Here is a 21,294-nt window from a genome sequence, read left to right as displayed (position 1 = left end):
AGTGTTGCCTGAATTAACAAAATTGGTATTTTTTTGACAGCTAAAATTTGACTGAAGTTCTCTGGTCTGTTTCCAGTCATAACCATTATCATTCTCAGTTCCAGAACTGTCTGAACTCCTGCCACTGGTATCTGGTTGTAAATGACTGTTTGGACCTGAGTTGCTGGCTGGTTGTGGTCCTCTATCGTCCTCTTCATCAGCTCCTGTTGTCAGTGTTGTGTGTACAGATGAGCTGCAGCCTCTGTGCTCTTGTCACTTTGGCTTTGATGAAGCTGTGATGACTCTGGTTTTTCATCATCATTTTCACTCTTCACAGGGACGGCAGTGAAACCAAACTTGGTGAGATCTGCCTCCTCCAGCTGCTGAAGCTGCTCTCCCTGCTGACTTATCCACAGCTTCTCTTCTTTAATGTCCTCCTGCTCAACACTCAGATTCCATTCCTGGTGTTCAGGGAAATTTTCTTCTTGAATCACCAACAGTTGTAAGTCTGTGAAGAAACAAATTAACAATAAATGTTAGAACAACACTTACTAACCCTCTGGGGTCCGAGGGCATTTTTGGACAGTTCACTTGCCTGGCATAAATGGTTTATTATTGCTGTTAACAGCTCTCCCTGCATCCCATAATCAAGTTTTATGTCCCTTTTTTTCAGGACAACCTATATTTTCAGAATATATATGCTATAGTGGTGTTTTATGAGTGTAATAAAGGTTTACAATCAGAAATAAGAAAGGAAAAAGTAAAGCGGAAATAATTTTCCACACACATTCATTCAAAACACACAGCAAACTATAACAAACAACTGTTTTGACACTTTATAAAGGTAATTTGGGGTCTTCTGTAAAAGACTGTACAAAAACGGTTCTAACAAACACAAATGCACATTCTGAACAATATATACAAAATGGTCTATGCGTTTTGTTTTTCTTCATCTCAAAGTAATTTTTGTCTGCTATTACACAAAAGTCACATCACAAACTTCTACATCTATGAAGTTGACTGTGTGTTAACTGTGGCTGCACTGAAAGCAGTTTTCACACTTTGAAGCTCATTCAGTTTGAGGAGTGGCCCCTCCCCCCTCACTCCATTGATATGGTAAACAGTGCTTTAAGCCGGAGCGAGAGAGCTTGCCACAGCTTATCCAGTAACATTCACAGGCAATGACAAGTGGAGCATCTCTGAAACTCACACACTGTTTGAGCACGTGACATTCTATGAGAGGCCCTCTCTCTGTTCACTTTCACTGAATGCTGTGCGTAATGGCGCAGGGCGCATTGGAGCCAGCAGCCAGATGGCTATTCAAACGGGCCAACTAGTAACACCAACGTGGTCGGACTCATGTCTAAAGCTCCTGTCACAGTGGTGTATTTGTAGAGCTGTTCATTACAGCGTATCGTCTACGCTGTAATGAGCATCTCTCCGCCCACTTCACGAGGAGTTTTTTTTCTCAATATGCAGCAGTATGTTGAGGGCTACATGCGTAGGATGGAAGAAATTAAACATGTTTAATTTTCTTCGGTGTACAGCACAGCATGGAGCCTTCACGCGAGTACACGCAGCGCCGTGCTACTGTCCGCTATTGTGAGCCCGCCCATGCTTCAACACGGTACTGTGCACGGTTCTCTCTCTCTCTCTCACTCACTCACTCTCTCTGTGTGTGTCTCTCACACACACACACACACACACACACACACACACACACACACACACACACACACACACACACACACACACACACACACACACACACACACACACACACACACACACACAGATCAATAAAAGCGCTCTCTCCCAGTTTAACAAGTCACAGCATTTCGGTCAGGGCAGCCTTTACCACAGCCAGACTCAGCAGCATCTGGACACAATGAAAGTGATCCACCAAGACCAAAAATAAATAAATAAATAAATAAATAAATAATAATGTTAATTGACTCTGTTTTTGAGCTGCACCGCACCATGCAGTAGAGAACAGAGCGCACTTCCACAGAGGCAGAAAATAGCACAAACTGGTGCAGCATGGCACACATGACTGTGTGCACATTAAAATGCGAACACATGCAGCTGCAAGTATGAACGAACACTGTTAAAGGTTACGCGCATATTTCGGGCGTATTTAAATGAAACACAACCCCATAATGAGCAGCTCTACGAATACGCTACTGTGACAGGGGCTTAAGGGTGATGAGACAGCTTATAGAGAGGAGGTCCTGAAGCTGGCAGCCTGGTGTTCAGAGAATAACCTTGCACTGAACACCAAGAAAACCAAGGAAATTAGAGCCCGACCGATATATCGGCTGGCCGATATTATCGGCTGATACAACCCCTGGCAAAAATTATGGAATCACCGGCCTTGGAGGATGTTAATTCAGTTGTTTAATTTTGTAGATAAAAAGCAGATCACAGACATGACACAAAACTAAAGTCATTTCAAATGGCAACTTTCTGGCTTTAAGAAACACTATAAGAAATCAAGAAAAAAGATTGGGGCAGTCAGTAATGGTTACTTTTTTAGACCAAGCAGAGGAAAAAAATATGGAATCACCCTGTAAATTTTCATCCCCAAAACTAACACCTGCATCATATCAGATCTGCTCGTTAGTCTGCATCTAAAAAGGAGTGAACACACCTTGGAGAGCTGTTGCACCAAGTGGACTGACATGAATCATGGCTCCAACACGAGAGATGTCAATTGAAACAAAGGAGAGGATTATCAAACTCTTACAAGAGAGTAAATCATCACGCAATGTTGCAAAAGATGTTGGTTGTTCACAGTCAGCTGTGTCTAAACTCTGGACCAAATACAAACAACATGGGAAGGTTGTTAAAGGCAAACATACTGGTAGACCAAGGAAGGCAAAGTGTCAAGACAGAAAACTTAAAGCAACATGTCTCAAAAATTGAAAAATGTACAACAAAACAAATGAGGAACGAATGGGAGGAAACTGGAGTCAACGTCTGTGACCGAACTGTAAAAAACCGCCTAAAGGAAATGGGATTTACATACAGAAAAGCTAAATAAAAGGCATCATTAACACCTAAACAGAAAAAAAACAAGGTTACAATGGGCTAAGGAAAAGCAATTGTGGACTGTGGATGACTGGATGAAAGTCATATTCAGTGATGAATCTTGAATCTGCATTGGGCAAGGTGATGATGCTGGAACGTTTGTTTGGTGCCTTTCCAATGAGATTTATAAAGATGACTGCCTGAAGAGAACATGTAAATTTCCACAGTCATTGATGATATGGGGCTGCATGTCAGGTAAAGGCACTGGGGAGATGGCTGTCATTACATCATCAGTAAATGCACAAGTTTATGTTGATATTTTGGACAATTGAAAGGATGTTTGGGGATGATGAAATCATTTTTCAAGATGATAATGCATCTTGCCATAGAGCAAAAACTGCAAAAACATTCCTTGCAAAAAGACACATAGGGTCAATGTCATGGCATAGGGTCAATGTCAATGAGCAGATCTGATTTGATGCAGGTGTTAATTTGGGGGATGAAAATTTACAGGGTGATTCCATATTTGTTTCCTCAGAACTGAGTGATTCCATATTTTTTTCCTCTGCTTGGTCTAAAAAAGTAACCGTTACTGACTGCCACAATCTTTTTTTCTTGATTTCTTATAGTGTTTCTTAAAGCCAGAAAGTTGCCATTTGAAATGACTTTAGTTTGTGTCATGTCTGTGATCTGCTTTTTTTCTACAAAATTAAACAACTGAATGAACATCCTCTGAGGCCGGTGATTCCATAATTTATGCTAGGGGTTGTATAAGCCCTTTTCCAAGTACTCACTATCGGCTGAAATTTTGCCGATAGAATGCCGATAATTTCTCATAAACAGAACAGTTACTGAAATAATGTTTGTGTCGGCAATGTAAAATTTCCTTGCACCATTTTTCCAGTAGATGGAGCTCTGACTCCATTCAACTGAGAGCTGCTTACACCTCTGCTTAAATGTGTTCCTCACCGGCCCCTGTAGTTCGCCGTCACGCTGCACTGATTGGCTGACAAAAGCATACAAGTTTATAAGGATGTTGTTTGTAATAACTTTGCGATTACATTCACCCCATATTTCTCCTGTTTCAGTTCAACTCAGTTTGATTAACTCAGTTTATATACACTCAACAAAAATATAAATGCAACACTTTTGGTTTTGCTCCCATTTTGTATGACATGAACTCAAAGATCTAAAACTTTTTCCACATACACAATATCACCATTTCCCTCAAATATTGTTCACAAACCAGTCTAAATCTGTGATAGTGAGCACTTCTCCTTTGCTGAGATAATCCATCCCACCTCACAGGTGTGCCATATCAAGATGCTGATTAGACACCATGATTAGTGCACAGGTGTGCCTTAGACTGCCCACAATAAAAGGCCACTCTGAAAGGTGCAATTGGCATGCTGACAGCAGGAATGTCAACCAGAGCTGTTGCTCGTGTATTGAATGTTCATTTCTCTACCATAAGCCGTCTCCAAAGGGGTTTCAGAGAATTTGGCAGTACATCCAACCAGCCTCACAACCGCAGACCACGTGTAACCACACCAGCCCAGGACCTCCACATCCAGCATGTTCACCTCCAAGATCGTCTGAGACCAGCCACTCGGACAGCTGCTGAAACAATCGGTTTGCATAACCAAAGAATTTCTGCACAAACTGTCAGAAACCGTCTCAGGGAAGCTCATCTGCATGCTCGTCGTCCTCATCGGGGTCTCGACCTGACTCCAGTTCGTCGTCGTAACCGACTTGAGTGGGCAAATGCTCACATTCGCTGGCGTTTGGCACGTTGGAGAGGTGTTCTCTTCACGGATGAATCCCGGTTCACACTGTTCAGGGCAGATGGCAGACAGCGTGTGTGGCGTCGTGTGGGTGAGCGGTTTTCTGATGTCAATGTTGTGGATCGAGTGGCCCATGGTGGCGATGGGGTTATGGTATGGGCAGGCGTCTGTTATGGACGAAGAACACAGGTGCATTTTATTGATGGCATTTTGAATGCACAGAGATACCGTGACGAGATCCTTAGGCCCACTGTTGTGCCATACATCCAAGAACATCACCTCATGTTGCAGCAGGATAATGCGCGGCCCCATGTTGCAAGGATCTGTACACAATTCTTGGAAGCTGAAAATGTCACAGTTCTTGCATGGCCGTCATACTCACCAGACATGTCACCCATTGAGCATGTTTGGGATGCTCTGGACCGGCGTATACGACAGTGTGTACCAGTTCCTGCCAATATCCAGCAACTTCGCACAGCCATTAAAGAGGAGTGGACCAACATTCCACAGGCCACAATTGACAACCTGATCAACTCTATGCGAAGGAGATGTGTTGCACTGCATGAGGCAAATGGTGGTCACACCAGATACTGACTGGTATCCCCCCCCCCCAATAAAACAAAACTGCACCTTTCAGAGTGGCCTTTTATTGTGGGCAGTCTAAGGCACACCTGTGCACTAATCATGGTGTCTAATCAGCATCTTGATATGGCACACCTGTGAGGTGGGAGGGATTATCTCAGCAAAGGAGAAGTGCTCACTATCAGATTTAGACTGGTTTGTGAACAATATTTGAGGGAAATGGTGATATTGTGTATGTGGAAAAAGTTTTAGATCTTTGAGTTCATCTCATACAAAATGGGAGCAAAACCAAAAGTGTTGCGTTTATATTTTTGTTGAGTGTAGTAATGTGTCAAATGTGCTTTATTGAGTCGTTCACGCTTTTTATTAAGCCTCACGTAATATGGCAAAGATCGTTTTCAGGAGTGATATCTTACTAGTTGGCCCGTTTGAATAGCGCTCTAACTGCTCCAATTGCATTTTTGCATTTTTTGAACTTGAAAATTCTTCTCTGTTATAAAGTTAATCAATATGAGGACAAAGCTTCAGCTTTTAGCTCATACCTTTTTTGTTAAGGGTCCAAAAAAGAACATTTTATTCATTTAAAAAAAAAAAAAAAATATCGGCTCATTTATCGGCTATCGGCAAATCAGCCGATTTATCGATTATCTGTATTTTTCATCTAAATATCGTTATCGGCCTCAAAAAATCCATATCGGTCGGGCTCTAAAGGAAATTATCACTGACTACAGGAAACACAGCACCGACCCAGCTCCCTGTTTCATCAATGGCGAGCGTGTGGAGAGGGTTCACACCTTCAAGTTTCTCGGTGTCTTCATCGCTGATGATATTTCCTGGTTGTGAACATCACAGCAGTCACCAAGAAGGCTCAGCAGCGGCTACACTTCCTGAGAGTCCTCAGGAAGCACAAGCTAGACTCCAACCTGCTGCTGACCTTCTATCGAGCATCCATTCAGAGCCTGCTGACATACTGCATCACAGTATGGTACGGCAGCTGTACTGCTGCAGACAGGGAGAGGCTCCAGAGAGTCGTAAAGACAGCCCAAAAGATCATTGGCTGCCCTCTCCCCTGCCTGATGGACATTTACAGCTCCCGCTGCCTTAGCAGAGCCCTAAACATCACTAAAGACAGCTCCCACCCTGGCTTTGAACTGTTTGACCTGATGCCCTCAGGGAAGCGTTACAGGTGTATTAAGACCAGAACAAACAGACTCAAAAACAGTTTCTTTCCCAAAGCAGTAACCATCCTGAATTCCTACATACACCAGTGATAATGTGCAACATTCCATCCAATAATGTGCAATATTTATAATTTTTAACAATGTATATAATACCATACTTATTTTGCAATGTACATACCATCCAGGACCGTGCACCTTACCTTCTAATGTTTACATCGTATATATATATATATATATATATATATATGTATATATTTGACACTTATTATTTGATATTGCTGCTTTTCTTCTTACTTGCCTGCACTCATTATGGAGTTGGCTTTTAATCTCGTTGTACATCATATAATGACAATAAAAGGCATTCTTCTTCTTCATTACTGCTAAAAATGATCTTTGCTTTACCACGTGAGGTAAATCTGCCCTACGATTGAAAAACCATGTGACGGTGAACCAATTCTGATTGGACACTCACACTGCGCATGTCATCACACAGCTTCTATGAGGAGTACAAAGATGGTGGATGGCTGGCTCAAATCAAATCAAGTCAATTTTATTTATATAGCGCCAAATCACAACAACAGTTGCCCCAAGGCGCTTTATATTGTAAGGCAAAAGCCATACAATAATTACAGCAAAACCCCAATGGTCAAAACGACCCCCTATGAGCAAGCACTTGACGACAGTGGGAAGGAAAAACTCCCTTTTAACAGGAAGAAACCTCCAGCAGAACCAGGCTCAGGGAGGGGCAGTCTTCTGCTGGGACTGGTTGGGGCTGAGGGGAGAGAATCAGGAAAAAGACATGCTGTGGAAGACAGCAGAGATCAATCACTAATGATTAAATGCAGAGTGGTGCATACAGAGCAAAAAGAGAAAGAAACACTCAGTGCATCATGGGAACCCCCCAGCAGTCTAAGTCTGTAGCTGCATAACTAAGGGATGGTTCAGGGTCACCTGATCCTGCCCTAACTATAAGCTTTAGCAAAAAGGAAAGTTTTAAGCCTAATCTTAAATGTAGAGAGGGTGTCTGTCTCCCTGATCCGAATTGGAAGCTGGTTCCACAGGAGAGGAGCCTGAAAGCTGAAGGCTCTGCCTCCTCTCCTGAGAGCGAAGTGCTCTATTGGGGTGATATGGTACTATAAGAGGTCCCTAAGATAAGATGGGACCTGATTATTCAAAACCTTATAAGTAAGAAAAAGAATTTTAAATTCTATTCTAGAATTAACAGGAAGCCAATGAAGAGAGGCCAATATGGAAGGCTTTTCAGGGAACTTTTAGGACAACCTGATAATAATGAATTATATATAATAGTCCAGCCTAGAGGGAAAAAATGCATGAATTAGTTTTTCAGCATCACTCTGAGACAAGACCTTTATAATTTTAGAGATATTGCGCAAATGTAAAAAAGCAGTCCTACATATTTGCTTAATATGTGCATTGAAGGACATATCCTGATCAAAAATGACTCCAAGATTTCTCACAGTATTACTAGAGGTCAGGGTAATGCCATCCAGAGTAAGGATCTGGTTAGACACCATGTTTCTAAGATTTGTGGGGCCAAGTACAATAACTTCAGTTTTATCTGAATTTAAAAGCAGGAAATTAGAGGTCATCCATGTCTTTATGTCTGTAAGACATTCCTGCAGTTTAACTAATTGGTGTGTGTCCTCTGGCTTCATGGATAGATAAAGCTGGGTATCATCTGCGTAACAATGAAAATTTAAGCAATGCCGTCTAATAATACTGCCTAAGGGAAGCATGTATAAAGTGAATAAAATTGGTCCTAGCACAGAACCTTGTGGAACTCCATAATTAACCTTAGTCTGTGAAGAAGACTCCCCATTTACATGAACAAATTGTAATCTATTAGATAAATATGGTTCAAACCACTGCAGCGCAGTGCCTTTAATACCTATGGCATGCTCTAATCTCTGTAATAAAATTTTATGGTCAACAGTATCAAAAGCTACACTGAGGTCTAACAGGACGAGCACAGAGATGAATCCACTGTCTGAGGCCATAAGATCATTTGTAACCTTCACTAATGCTGTTTCTGTACTATGATGAATTCTGAAACCTGACTGAAACTCTTCAAATAGACCATTCCTCTGCAGATGATCAGTTAGCTGTTTTACAACTACCCTTTCAAGAATTTTTGAGAGAAAAGGAAGGTTGGAGATTGGCCTCTAATTAGCTAAGATAGCTGGGTCAAGTGATGGCTTTTAAGTAATTTATCTTGTTGGGTTTTTCCTGCTTGGGCTTTGTCTTTCCCCATCTCTCTTGTCTGTCGTTTGGTGCTTGGTGGTGGGCAGTAGGGTTGAGCCGGATACTCATTTGAGACGAGTATCCGGTACGGATAAAGCATTTTTGACAAGCACGATCCGAGTAAAACTCATGAATATCTGTGCTCGTGCTGAAGGAAAATCCTGATTGGCTATGTGTCAGATCACTGACAAAACCCCACTCGCGCAAACAATCTGTGCGCGCGAGGACCAGCGCTCCCCCCGCCCACTCGAACTTGATTTCTGCTCACTTGCATGAAGTTTATGGCACTATGGGGGAGGGAAAAGAGTCGGCACTGACTCTGCTGTGATTGGCCGTCTCTGGAGAGCGATGTTTGATTGACAGGCCTCCTCTGACGCGGAAGTCAATCGGAGACAACGGCGTTAAGCGATTATCATCTCCTTTCTGCTTCAAACTTCACTTGAGTCATCATCTATCTCATCGACAGATCTCTGAAGCTTCTGTACAACAATCATTTCCACGTGCAAACCATGATGCCATCACCTCCCTGAAGGTGACAACAGCATCTCCTTTTTTAAATAATAACAACTTATTTATTTATGAATCAAATCCAAACAAAACATGTCCAGTACAAAATCCTGAAATGCTGCATACATGAAAATACAAATATATGAACATAAGGGAATATGATTTACAAATAATAAAAGAAAATATAGGGCAACCAAACATTTACAAATCAAATGTGTCAACAAAAGTAACTACTTTTAAATTATTTAATTATTGGATTCAATCAATAATAGAGACTTATTAAGTTTAAACTTATTTCTCCAGTGAGTAATGTTTGGTTTTGCCTTAAAAAAAAAAACAAAAAAAAACAGACATTTGTGTATGTAAGGTTTGCTTAGTAACATTACCGTGCGCACAGATAATTTGCGCGCAGAGCGATTATTTGCTCACACTCAGTTAATATCTACGCGTGAATGCATTTTTTTTTTTTTTTTTACATGAGTGGGTTTTGTCACTGATCTGACACCAAGTTTAGTTAACTGACTGTCTTCACACACTGTGATTGGCCAGTCACTCACAGCACCCACCCCTCCCTACACAGACACATCTCTGCAGCCATGGAAATATAGACCTGGAATGGACATGCGCACCTCAATCTATTAGCGTCGCTCAGGACAGGAAGGCGCCATTACTAAGGGTGGAGATGTGCAGATCATCAATAATAAACTAACCGCTTTTTTGCACTAGCGTCAGTATTTCTTAACGGATTTTAATAAATGTAGGCTTGTTTTAAAGCCTTTTGAAAGCTCTTTCCAATGAACCTATGCATGTGTGGGTGAAAAAAAAAAAAACTTTTATGTAAAATGCGGAAATTTGGGGAAATTATGACAAACTGTGCTGCTTTTCTCCCTATTGTCGATACTTGTTAACAGATTTTAATAAAAGTAGGCTTGTTTTAAAGCCCTTTAATTGCTCTTTCTAATGAACCCATACATGTCTGGGTAGAAAAAAATGTTTTATGTAAAGTGTGGAAATTTGTGCTTGGCTTGACTCGAGCTCACATTGCTGCTCTCTTCAGCACTCCTTGGGTTTTCTTCAATTCACCTCTATTTTGTTTTGTATGGCATTTAAAGTTACTTGGTGAATTTGTTTCATAACGTACGCGGCGCATTTGACAAGACAGAGCTGAAAACAACTCGTGTTGTGTCGGTCACTGCCTCCACTCCGGTCAGGGTTTTTATTTTTTAACCATTTGTTTGGCTGGTGATATACAGTCAGTTGGAAAACTTTGCTCGTACTGAACGCGGTGCTTTTCAGAAGAATACAGTGAACAAGGCTGACATATTATTTCCCTGTTTGCCATCACTGGATGTTTGCATGAATCACCAAGTTTACACAGATCATTAAATAAAACAGTCTTAGAACCTCTCTCTCCCTCAGTCTCTCTCTCTCTCTCTCTCTCTCACACACACACACACACACACACACCTTAATCAACATCGTTTAACTTTGTGTGTAAAAAAATGCCAAGAATGTTAGGTAGTAAAAATATATGTTGTTCATTCGGCTGCTCCCCGTTTTTGTTCGGGGTCGCCACAGCGGATACAACCTGATCCGCATTGGTAATTGGCACAAGTTTTAAACCGGATGCCCTGACGCAACTCATTTTACCTGGAGAAACACACACAGCCGCTGGTATTCCAAAGAGGTCTCCCATCCAAGTACTAATCAGATCCTGCTCTGATTAGCTTCTGAGATCTGATGGGATCAGGCTGACACAGAGCAGATCGGCTGCATAGGTAGTAAAAACAAATAATTGGAAAAAAATAAATCACAGTTTGATCATTAAAAAAAAAGAAGTTGTGTTGAGTATGAACTCTTGTTCATGCACACTTAGTTCATTATTTCCTACTATACTGAATGTCAATTCTGAGGCTGTTCCGTTATTCATTCATACACTTAAGAATATTCATGTTCTGAGTTTATAAAAAAACTTGTTCTGTAAGAAGGTCTCTTACTTTTTACTTGAATCTTTGACTTGAATCTCAATTTTGAGGCTGTTCTGTAAATAGTTCCTTTACTACTGTGATCAAAAACATTGAATCTCAATTCTGAGGCTAGCAGCCGAAACACTTAAGAATATTCATGTTCTGAGTTCATAAAAAACCTTGTTCTGTAAATAGTTCTCTTACTTTTGTGATCAAAATCATTTATTTGAATCTCAAATTTGAGGCTTTTCTGTAAACAGTTTTCAAATAAACAATAAATATAGCAACTTCTGATCAACCCATATCAATTTCAGGCTTAAAATAATGTACTGGTTTAAACCCCGCCCATTTCTTGTTAAACCACACCCACTTCCAGTTTAGGCACTGCCAACTCTGAGTACAGATACAGATAATTTAGATGGTTGAAGAGATACAGATAGTGGTGTACTCGCTCATCCCTAGTGGGCAGTGCACACTGTCTGGGCCACACCCTGTTCTGGAGTTTTCCACACACCTGTTTCCAATCTGTAGCTCATCACCAGGGTGTATAAAAGCTTCACTGGTTGCCCTACTTCTCCCTCAGATCATTGTGCTCTATGCTTTGCATCCAGCTCTGTTTGTTCATGTTTGTTCCAAGTCCTGATAGCCATGTTGGGGTTTTTTTTTTGACCACCTGTCTGTCTTTTTGACCACACCTTATCGCCCGATGTTTATTTATTTGTTGATATTGGACTGCCTTTTTGTGTACCGGACTCTGCATTTCCAACCAGTACTGTAAATGATCTTAAAATTCAGAGCTGCGAGTTTGAGTCCTGCATTTGTGTCCAGACATCTGTTCACATAACCTGATAGAACGATCTGGCCAACAATGGACGCAGTTGACTCAAATGTTTTCCAGCTGGCGGTACGCCATCATAGCCATCAGCTGGCGCAACAAGAAGACCATCTTACTGCTCTGAGCTCCAGGTTCAGCAACCTTGCCAAGCGTCAAGACTCGTTCATGTCCACAGTGACCTCACTTATGGAGCAACTTCTTGCTAAGTTAACTCATCAGGCCTGTACCGACTCACTTCCCGCAATATCAGTCAACCACTTCCGGGACTGAGTGCAGCCCAGCCGGCATCTGCAGCTGCGCCTGTTTTGTGCAACCAGCTGTCACAACCTGAGCATTTCTCCGGGGAGTACGGAGACGTCAAACCTTTTATCGCCCAATGTGAACTTCATTTTGAGTTCATGTCAGTAATGTTTCTGTCTGAAAGGGTGATAAGGGTGATAGGAATTCATGATAACTCACCCCATCGGCCAGGCTGCAGCGTGGGCATCAGCAGAGTGGAGCAGACAGTCACCTTCATGTGGCTCTCTTCAAGCCTTCACGTCTGCCTTCCAGCAAGTTTTTCAGCATACATCCTTAGGGTGTGAAGCTGCACAATCGCTAATGATGCTCAAGCAAGGAAACAGACGAGTCGACGACTACGTGATCAACTTCCACATCCTGGCATCCAAGACTGAGTGGAATCCAGCCGCCCTCCGAGACGTGTTCTTCCAGGGTCTCTCCAACCATATTCAAAGCCAGCTCATTGCCATTGACCTCCCCAAAGAGCTGGATGAGCTTACTTCTCTCGCCATCCGCAGCGACCATCGCCTGGCAGACCTGTCTCAACGGGAGCCCCACCTCTCAGCTCAGCGTTCCACCACGCCACCTGCACAAGTCACCATCCTGAGCCATCTTGGCACCAGCTCTCCTCACAACTCCATGGATAAACCCATGCAGCTGGGTCGCACCCATTTGTCCATGGAGGAACGTCAGTGTCGCAGGGTCGCCTGTGTTTTTACTGTGGGCAGGCAGGGCACGCGGTGTCCGACTGTCTTGTCAGGGGTGCCCCTGCACAGTCAAAACTGGTACTACGGGTGTGTCAAAGCTCAATTTCTTCCTCTATATCACAGAATGTAATCTCAGCTAAATTCGTCTCCGAGCACTCATCTTTATCTGCTCCGGTGTTTACTGACTCGGGCTCAAAACTCGATGCTAACTGCTGCCATCTTCTCTCGCCAGGTCCCTGCACCTTAATGCCTGGTTCACACGGCAGCATTTTAAAATTATCTGCAGGTTTCCAAAATCTGACAGACCACACACGTGGAGATTGAAAAAATAAATAAATAAATAAATCACAGATCTAACAGTTTTGGTCATACAGTGTGTGGCGTTCAGCCACACGGTGAAGTCAACACACCACACACGAACAGATTTCACACACGAACATTCCCAGGTCAGACAGGAAATCTTGCAAAATCTCTCATGATTAAACATGACTTCAGAGTAAACAGACGACGATAGTTTCTGGACTATTTAAAACAGAGGGAAAAAACGATATAAAAGGAAAAAGAAAAGGCGTTCTTTAAAGGAGTGGAGACAGCGCGACCACCGGACTTTCTGGTAAGTCAAAATGCTGCAGCTAGAGTACTGACGGGGACTAGAAGGAGAGAGCATATTTCACCCATATTGGCTTCTCTTCATTGGCTCCCTGTTAATTCCAGAATATAATTTAAAATTCTTCTTCTTACTTATAAGGTTTTGAATAATCAGGTCCCATCTTATCTTAGGGACCTCATAGTACCATATCATCCCAATAGAGCACTTCGCTCTCAGACTGCAGGCTTACTTGTAGTTCCTAGGGTTTGTAAGAGTAGAATGGGAGGCAGAGCCTTCAGCTTTCAGGCTCCTCTCCTGTGGAACCAGCTCCCAATTCGGATCAGGGAGACAGACACCCTCTCTAATTTTAAGATTAGGCTTAAAACTTTCCTTTTTGCTAAAGCTTATAGTTGAGGCTGGATCAGGTGACCCTGAACCATCCCTTAGTTATGCTGCTATAGACTTAGACTGCTGGGGGGTTTCCCATGATGCACCCAGTGTTTCTTTTTATTCACCTCTTTTTGCTCTGTATGCACCACTCTGCTTTTAATCATTGGTGATTGATCTCTGCTCTCTTCCACAGCATGTCTTTTTCCTGATTCTCTCCCCTCAGCCCCAACCAGTCCCAGCAGAAGACTGCCCCTCCCTGAGCCTGGTTCTGCTGGAGGTTTCTTCCTCATAGGGGGTCATTTTGACCATTGGGGTTTTTCTGTAATTATTGTATGGCTTTTGCCTTACAATATAAAGCGCCTTGGGGCGACTGTAGAATTTTCCACGGTGCGGAGCCGAGTCTCCAATTCGCCCAGCCTGGCCTCCAAAGCTACGAATAAGCTACACTTATTACAAGTACCATTACTGCTAAAGGAGGCCGAGGAATAACTAAACATTTCACACCCAGAGCAAAAAAGTGCGGGAGAGACAGGAGAAGCCGCCATGCTAAACCGGCTAAGAGCTAGTAGCTGCGCTAAGCTAGCGGATTCCTAAAAACACACAAAGTGAATAATGTGTAAATAATTTAGAGGTGATTCAGCAGAGGGAGTGCTTTAGTTAAGGCACGTGAAGATTACACTGTGAAACAAATCGTTATCTAGGTAACTAGATCAATCTAACTGCGCAGATTAAACAGCTAACAGATACAGCAAAACACCGCTGTGCTCGGGAACAGGAAGTGATACAATACTGCAGTGAGAGCCAACCACCAGTAGAGGCCCCATGCACCACTCTGCATTTAATCATTAGTGATTGATCTTTGCTCCCCTCCACAGCATGTCTTTTTCCTGGTTCTCTCACTCAGCCCCAACCAGTCCCAGCAGAAGACTGCCCCTCCCTGAGCCTGGTTCTGCTGGAGGTTTCTTCCTGTTAAAAGGGAGTTTTTCCTTCCCACTGTCGCCAAGTGCTTGCTCACAGGGGGTCGTTTTGACCGTTGGGGTTTTTACGTAATTATTGTATGGCCTTGCCTTACAATATAAAGTGCCTTGGGGAACTGTTTGTTGTGATTTGGCGCTATATAAATAAAATTGATTGAATTGATTGATTGATTGATTGACTGTTTGTTGTGATTTGGCGCTATATAAATAAAATTGATTTGGTAAGTCAGAACAGCTGTTTGATTTTATTTTCCGCTCTGTGCGTCCGTCACCTCGCTTTCTGATTGACTACACGTCACATTTAGCAGGTTGCATGCTCATTTGTGGTCGGAGGACAACACACACTGTGATATCAGGCCAAGACAATCCAACATGTTTAATATCCCAGAATTGCAACTGAAGCGCTCCTGATGTCATTCAGAGCAGATCAGAGCGCTCTTAAACACCACACAGGGCAGGGATATCTAATAAGCTTATCTTTAGCGTCATCACGATTGTCGGGGCGTCCTTAAGATTGTCGGAAGGGGAAGATCGGGTCCAATATTGGCCTAATTATCTTGCCGTGTCAATCAGGCTTTAGTTGTATCATCTCTCGTGCCCTCTGGTGGTGCATGCAGTGGATGGCCATGAGCTCGGTCAAATCATCCACCATTCACAGTGGAGGAGTGGCGTCATTGGCTAGAGGGGGCACAAGAGCCTTTTTTGGTTTGGACTGAGCACACAAATTTAGAATACCTTCGCACCACAAAGCGTCTGAATGCCAGACAGGCCCACTGGACCATTTTCTTTAGTCGATTCAATTTTGTGCTCTCCTACTGTCCGGGTTCTAAAAATGGCAAACCAGATGCACTTTCCCGTCAATGTGATCAGTCTCATGCTCCCTGTGCTTTGTGTTCCAGATAACTTGAGGAGTGAGGTTATTCAGTGGGGGCATAACTGTTGGTTTGCGTGCACCTGGGCAGGAAGAGAACTCAGAATTCAGATCATTCAAGAGAGATTTTGGTGGCCACTTATGCAGAATGATGTTACTGATTAGTTCCCTAAAAAGCCTTCAGTTAATTCAAAATGCTGCAGTTAGAGTACTGACGGGGACTAGAAGGAGAGAGCATATCTCACCCATATTGGCCTCTCTTCATTGGCTTCCTGTTAATTCTAGAATAGAATTTAAAATTCTTCTTCTTACTTATAAGGTTTTGAATAATCAGGTCCCATCTTATCTAGGGACCTCGTAGTACCATATCACCCCAATAGAGCACTTCGCTCTCAGACTGCAGGCTTACTTGTAGTTCCTAGGGTTTGTAAGAGTAGAATGGGAGGCAGAGCCTTCAGCTTTCAGGCTCCTCTCCTGTGGAACCAGCTCCCAATTCAGATCAGGGAGACAGACACCCTCTCTACTTTTAAGATTAGGCTTAAAACTTTCCTTTTTGCTAAAGCTTATAGTTAGGGCGGGATCAGGTGACCCTGAACCATCCCTTAGTTATGCTGCTATAGACGTAGACTGCTGGGGGGTTCCCATGATGCACTGTTTCTTTCTCTTTTTGCTCTGTATGCACCACTCTGCATTTAATCATTAGTGATCGATCTCTGCTCCCCTCCACAGCATGTCTTTTTCCTGGTTCTCTCCCTCAGCCCCAACCAGTCCCAGCAGAAGACTGCCCCTCCCTGAGCCTGGTTCTGCTGGAGGTTTCTTCCTGTTAAAAGGGAGTTTTTCCTTCCCACTGTAGCCAAGTGCTTGCTCACAGGGGGTCGTTTTGACCGTTGGGGTTTTACATAATTATTGTATGGCCTTGCCTTATAATATAAAGCGCCTTGGGGCAACTGTTTGTTGTGATTTGGCGCTATATAAAAAAATTGATTGAATTGATTGATTGATTCCTCAAACTATAGTTGGATAAAATGTGACGGGAAAAGTGAGAAAGGCCTGAGCTTCTGCAACTGGTGCTTATGTTGCTGTAATTTGTAAATTAGAATAGAGGGGATAGGAGACAGTGATTGTGCAACTTTCAACAATTTTTATTCAAAAAAAGAATAATTTCAACAGTGCTGGACTTTAATCGGCTCCTCTTCTGCCTCACCACCTCTCCAGCTGTGGAGAAGACCCGCTCACAAGGCACTGATGTTGCTGGTATCGACATTTTTTTTGCCATTCTCTGTAAATTGGGATAGACTGCGGCTCGTGTCGCCCAGTATTTGAGCCGGTCTTCTCCTCTGGAGGTAGGCATATGTTGGGTCAAACCTTTGTAGTAAAGCCCTGAAGGCTTTGCTCTCCACTATTTTGAACGGTTGTGCATCTTGCACAACATAGTCCACCAGTGCCTCATCCAAACCAGCTTGTCTGCCTTTAATGGAAATACAGTCTGACATGCTGAGCTATTTTTGTTTGAGTATGTTTTAATCTTAGATAAAGAATAAAATACAGGTTACATGGCCTGATTCCTGCTCCAGGAGCAGCAACAGAAGCAGCAGCCATTGATGTGTCGGGATGTTTGGACCTCAGGTGTCGCAGCATTGAAGACGTATTGTTACTGTACCTCAACTCTTGAGCACAAATCAAGCACTTGACCTTTTTTGGGGCTTATTAGATCAAAGTGCTCCCAAGAAACTGATCGTGCTCTTTTTGGAACTGGCTCCTCCATGTCCCTTCCTCACCAATACTCACTCTCTCTCACACTCACACCTTTCTCACACCTTACACACACACACCTTTCTCACACCTTTCACTTGAACAAAATCACAGCTCTTCAGTCACTCAGTTCAGTCTCTGATCTACCTATAATATATAGTCAAACCTATAACCTATGTTGATGTACTGTGTGAATAAATGTTGTATATGAATGGATGACTGTTGTGTGTGGTGTGTGTCTGTCTATGTTAGATCCTATGTGTATGTAGTTAACTATACTAAATGAACTCTAAACTAGACCTAAATATAAACTAATGCTTTCCTTGGCTCCGATTCATGTGGTAATTGGCAATAACAGTGTCGCTAGCAATCGCCTCCTCTCACAAACCCACGGTTTGAGCTGTGATTCAGATCTCATTTAAATACTTGGCGGGTCGTATTGACACGCCCAGATTATTCGAATTTTCCGCGAAGCTCGACACGTGGTGTGACGTAACAAGGCCTAGCTCGCAGTAGTCACGTGATGGGGGCGTGCTCGAAACGCTGCTCACTGACACTTCTGGTTCAAAAAGCTTGATGCAGTGTCGAGCAGACTGACTCGAGCTTAACATCACCACCCACCACCAAGGAAACCGCGGAAGCATTGCACACTAACATTTTCAAATTCCACGGTTTTCCAGAGAACATGGTGTCAGATCACGGCCCTCAGTTCGTGTCTCAATTTTGGAAGGAATTCTGCCGCCTGCTGGGAGTATCCTTCAGGCTCGCCTCGGGGTATCATCCCCAGGCCAACGGCAAACAGAGGATAAACCAAGAGCTCAAGAAAGGTCTCCGCATCCTCGCCTCCCAGCACCCAGCCACATGGTCTTTACAACTCATTTGGATTGAACTATCACATAACTCCCATCCATCTTCCTCTACCGGTTATTCTCCCTTTCATGCTGTACATGGCTTTCAACCCTCTCTCTTCCGCCCACAGACCTAGACTTCCGTGTTCCTTCTGCACTATTAAAGAGTAAAAATTGAAGGAAATCAACTATGATGCCTGAAAGAAGTTTCTGTAGTATGTATTTTAGCCATGAGATCAAGTCAGACGTGAAAGTGTGATGGCTTTTTAAATACTTGAAAGACACTAGACTAATCGAGAGGATTTAGTGATGCTGTGACAGATAGATGCAGAAGATGGCAGCAATGCAACAATAAGGATGCCGGCTGCCGTTATACGCCACAAAAAAACAAAACAAAAAGGGGGGTTGGTTGGTTGTTTTGTTGTTCTCCACACCACAGACATTATCAAGAGTAGACGCCACATTGGACTGGTCATCGTAGTGATTCCATCATAAGAATGTGCGTCTGTAATTTGATGCACAAATGAGCCCCAGCCAGGACCATCTGCACAACAGGCATGTTATTCAGCATTATTTGTTGTTGTCTGGAAATCATATACTAAAATGCCAATTTGTTGTTTGTTAGATAGCCTTTGGCAACATCTCGACATCGAAGTGGGCAGGCAGACCAAAAGTGCTACAGCTGATGCCATCCAGGAGGTGCAGAGATACCTGGCAAAGGGCAATATTGCCAGGTCCCAGGATCCTATGAGATACTGGGTCAACCAAAAGACAATCTATCCAAACCTCTTCCGGCTTTACTAACAATTTCTCTGCACTCCAGCCTCATCTGTGCCGTGTGAGCAGCTGTTTTCTACAGCTGGAGAAATTGTATCACAAAAGTGTAAGATTCAATTTCACAATGTTGGCAAAACGTTTTTAATAAAAATCTGTAAAACATAATCCCAGTCCACAAGCATCCTCATTCACAACACGTTCACGTTATGATACATGTTCACATTATTTATTGACTGTATCTAAGAATATCAATTTAAAATGACATGAAAATATGAAATAATACAATATAAAATACAATGACTATTATTATTGTATATACTAGGTCATTTAATCAGTGTCAGTTGAGTCTGTCAACTTGGTTGCCTGTAGGGATTTTTAAGGCCCAGCAGGTGTCAGTATTTAGTGACAGTATCAATAGTTTGGCAATGGGTCGAAACGCTTCATAACGCCTCATCTACCCATCACCAATATTTACTCAGATCTCAAATCTTACGATACAGTTAAGATTTCATCAGTGCCGTCTTGCATCTCAGCTGCTGAAATGTACATACATTTGTGGTGTGACAGGACTAGATTATCAGAGTCATCTGGACAAGGTAAGAAACAAATCAGTCTGATTGTGTTCCATAGTACCTGCAACGTCTTGACACTCACTGCAATTTTTTGTTTTGCTTGTTACCCCACTGCTGCGACCACCAAGCAAAATGTTTTTTTCCTAGTCTCTCCTCCACACAAGCACCTCAACGTCTGTTTCAGAAAGGTTTTACTTGCACTTCATCTCGGTTATCAAGGTCAGTAAACGCTCATCTCGCTGAAACATTTGAGGTGCTTTGCATTGACCATTTATGGCCGAATGTGGTCATTTAGAGGGTGGAATATGTGGCTGATCCACATATTCTAGAGCGTGAAAAGATCATTGTTTTCAGGCATGTGCATATAGCTTTTATCAATCTGACTTTTTTTTTGCACACACCACTTTCAGCTTTTATGAGCATGAGTCGTTCTCGGCTGTTTTATAAAGCAGACTTTTGTCCTTCACTGTGTTCTAACGTCAAATCAGAGCTTTTACATAATGACATTTTTACAATCTTTTTTCATAAGACCCCATTCCTACCAGGCTGCTCAAGGAAGCCCTACCATTATTTAATGCTTCGATCTTAAATATGATCAATCTATCTTTGTTAGTTGGCTATGTACCACAGGCTTTTAAGGTGGCAGTAATTAAACCATTACTTAAAAAGCCATCACTTGACCCAGCTATCTTAGCTAATTATAGGCCAATCTCCAACCTTCCTTTTCTCTCAAAAATTCTTGAAAGGGTAGTTGTAAAACAGCTAACTGATCATCTGCAGAGGAATGGTCTATTTGAAGAGTTTCAGTCAGGTTTTAGAATTCATCATAGTACAGAAACAGCATTAGTGAAGGTTACAAATGATCTTCTTATGGCCTCGGACAGTGGACTCATCTCTGTGCTTGTTCTGTTAGACCTCAGTGCTGCTTTTGATACTGTTGACCATAAAATTTTATTACAGAGATTAGAGCATGCCATAGGTATTAAAGGCACTGCGCTGCGGTGGTTTGAATCATATTTGTCTAATAGATTACAATTTGTTCATGTAAATGGGGAATCTTCTTCACAGACTAAAGTTAATTATGGAGTTCCACAAGGTTCTGTGCTAGGACCAATTTTATTCACTTTATATATGCTTCCCTTAGGCAGTATTATTAGACGGTATTGCTTAAATTTTCATTGTTACGCAGATGATACCCAGCTTTATCTATCCATGAAGCCAGAGGACACACACCAATTAGCTAAACTGCAGGATTGTCTTACAGACATAAAGACATGGATGACCTCTAATTTCCTGCTTTTAAACTCAGATAAAACTGAAGTTATTGTTCTTGGCCCCACAAATCTTAGAAACATGGTGTCTAACCAGATCCTTACTCTGGATGGCATTACCCTGACCTCTAGTA

At 42.5% G+C, this 21,294-nt stretch overlaps 1 long non-coding RNA gene across 1 annotated transcript in view; it reads right to left on the bottom strand.

Annotated features, from left to right (window-relative positions):
* Positions 1-345: 345 nt before the first annotated feature.
* The window catches only part of LOC117530265, a 32,421-nt gene continuing 11,472 nt past the window's right edge, over positions 346-21,294 (bottom strand). Inside the window, exon 4 of the long non-coding RNA XR_004566274.1 lies at positions 346-487. This is a non-coding gene — a long non-coding RNA (uncharacterized LOC117530265). The remainder of the gene's footprint in view (positions 488-21,294) is intronic.

The sequence above is a fragment of the Thalassophryne amazonica genome, chromosome 18 (genome assembly GCF_902500255.1).
Source record: "Thalassophryne amazonica chromosome 18, fThaAma1.1, whole genome shotgun sequence".
NCBI classification, from domain to species: Eukaryota; Metazoa; Chordata; class Actinopteri; order Batrachoidiformes; family Batrachoididae; genus Thalassophryne; species Thalassophryne amazonica.
Note: the sequence above shows the minus strand (reverse complement) of the source record. Positions and strands in the feature narration are given on the sequence as shown.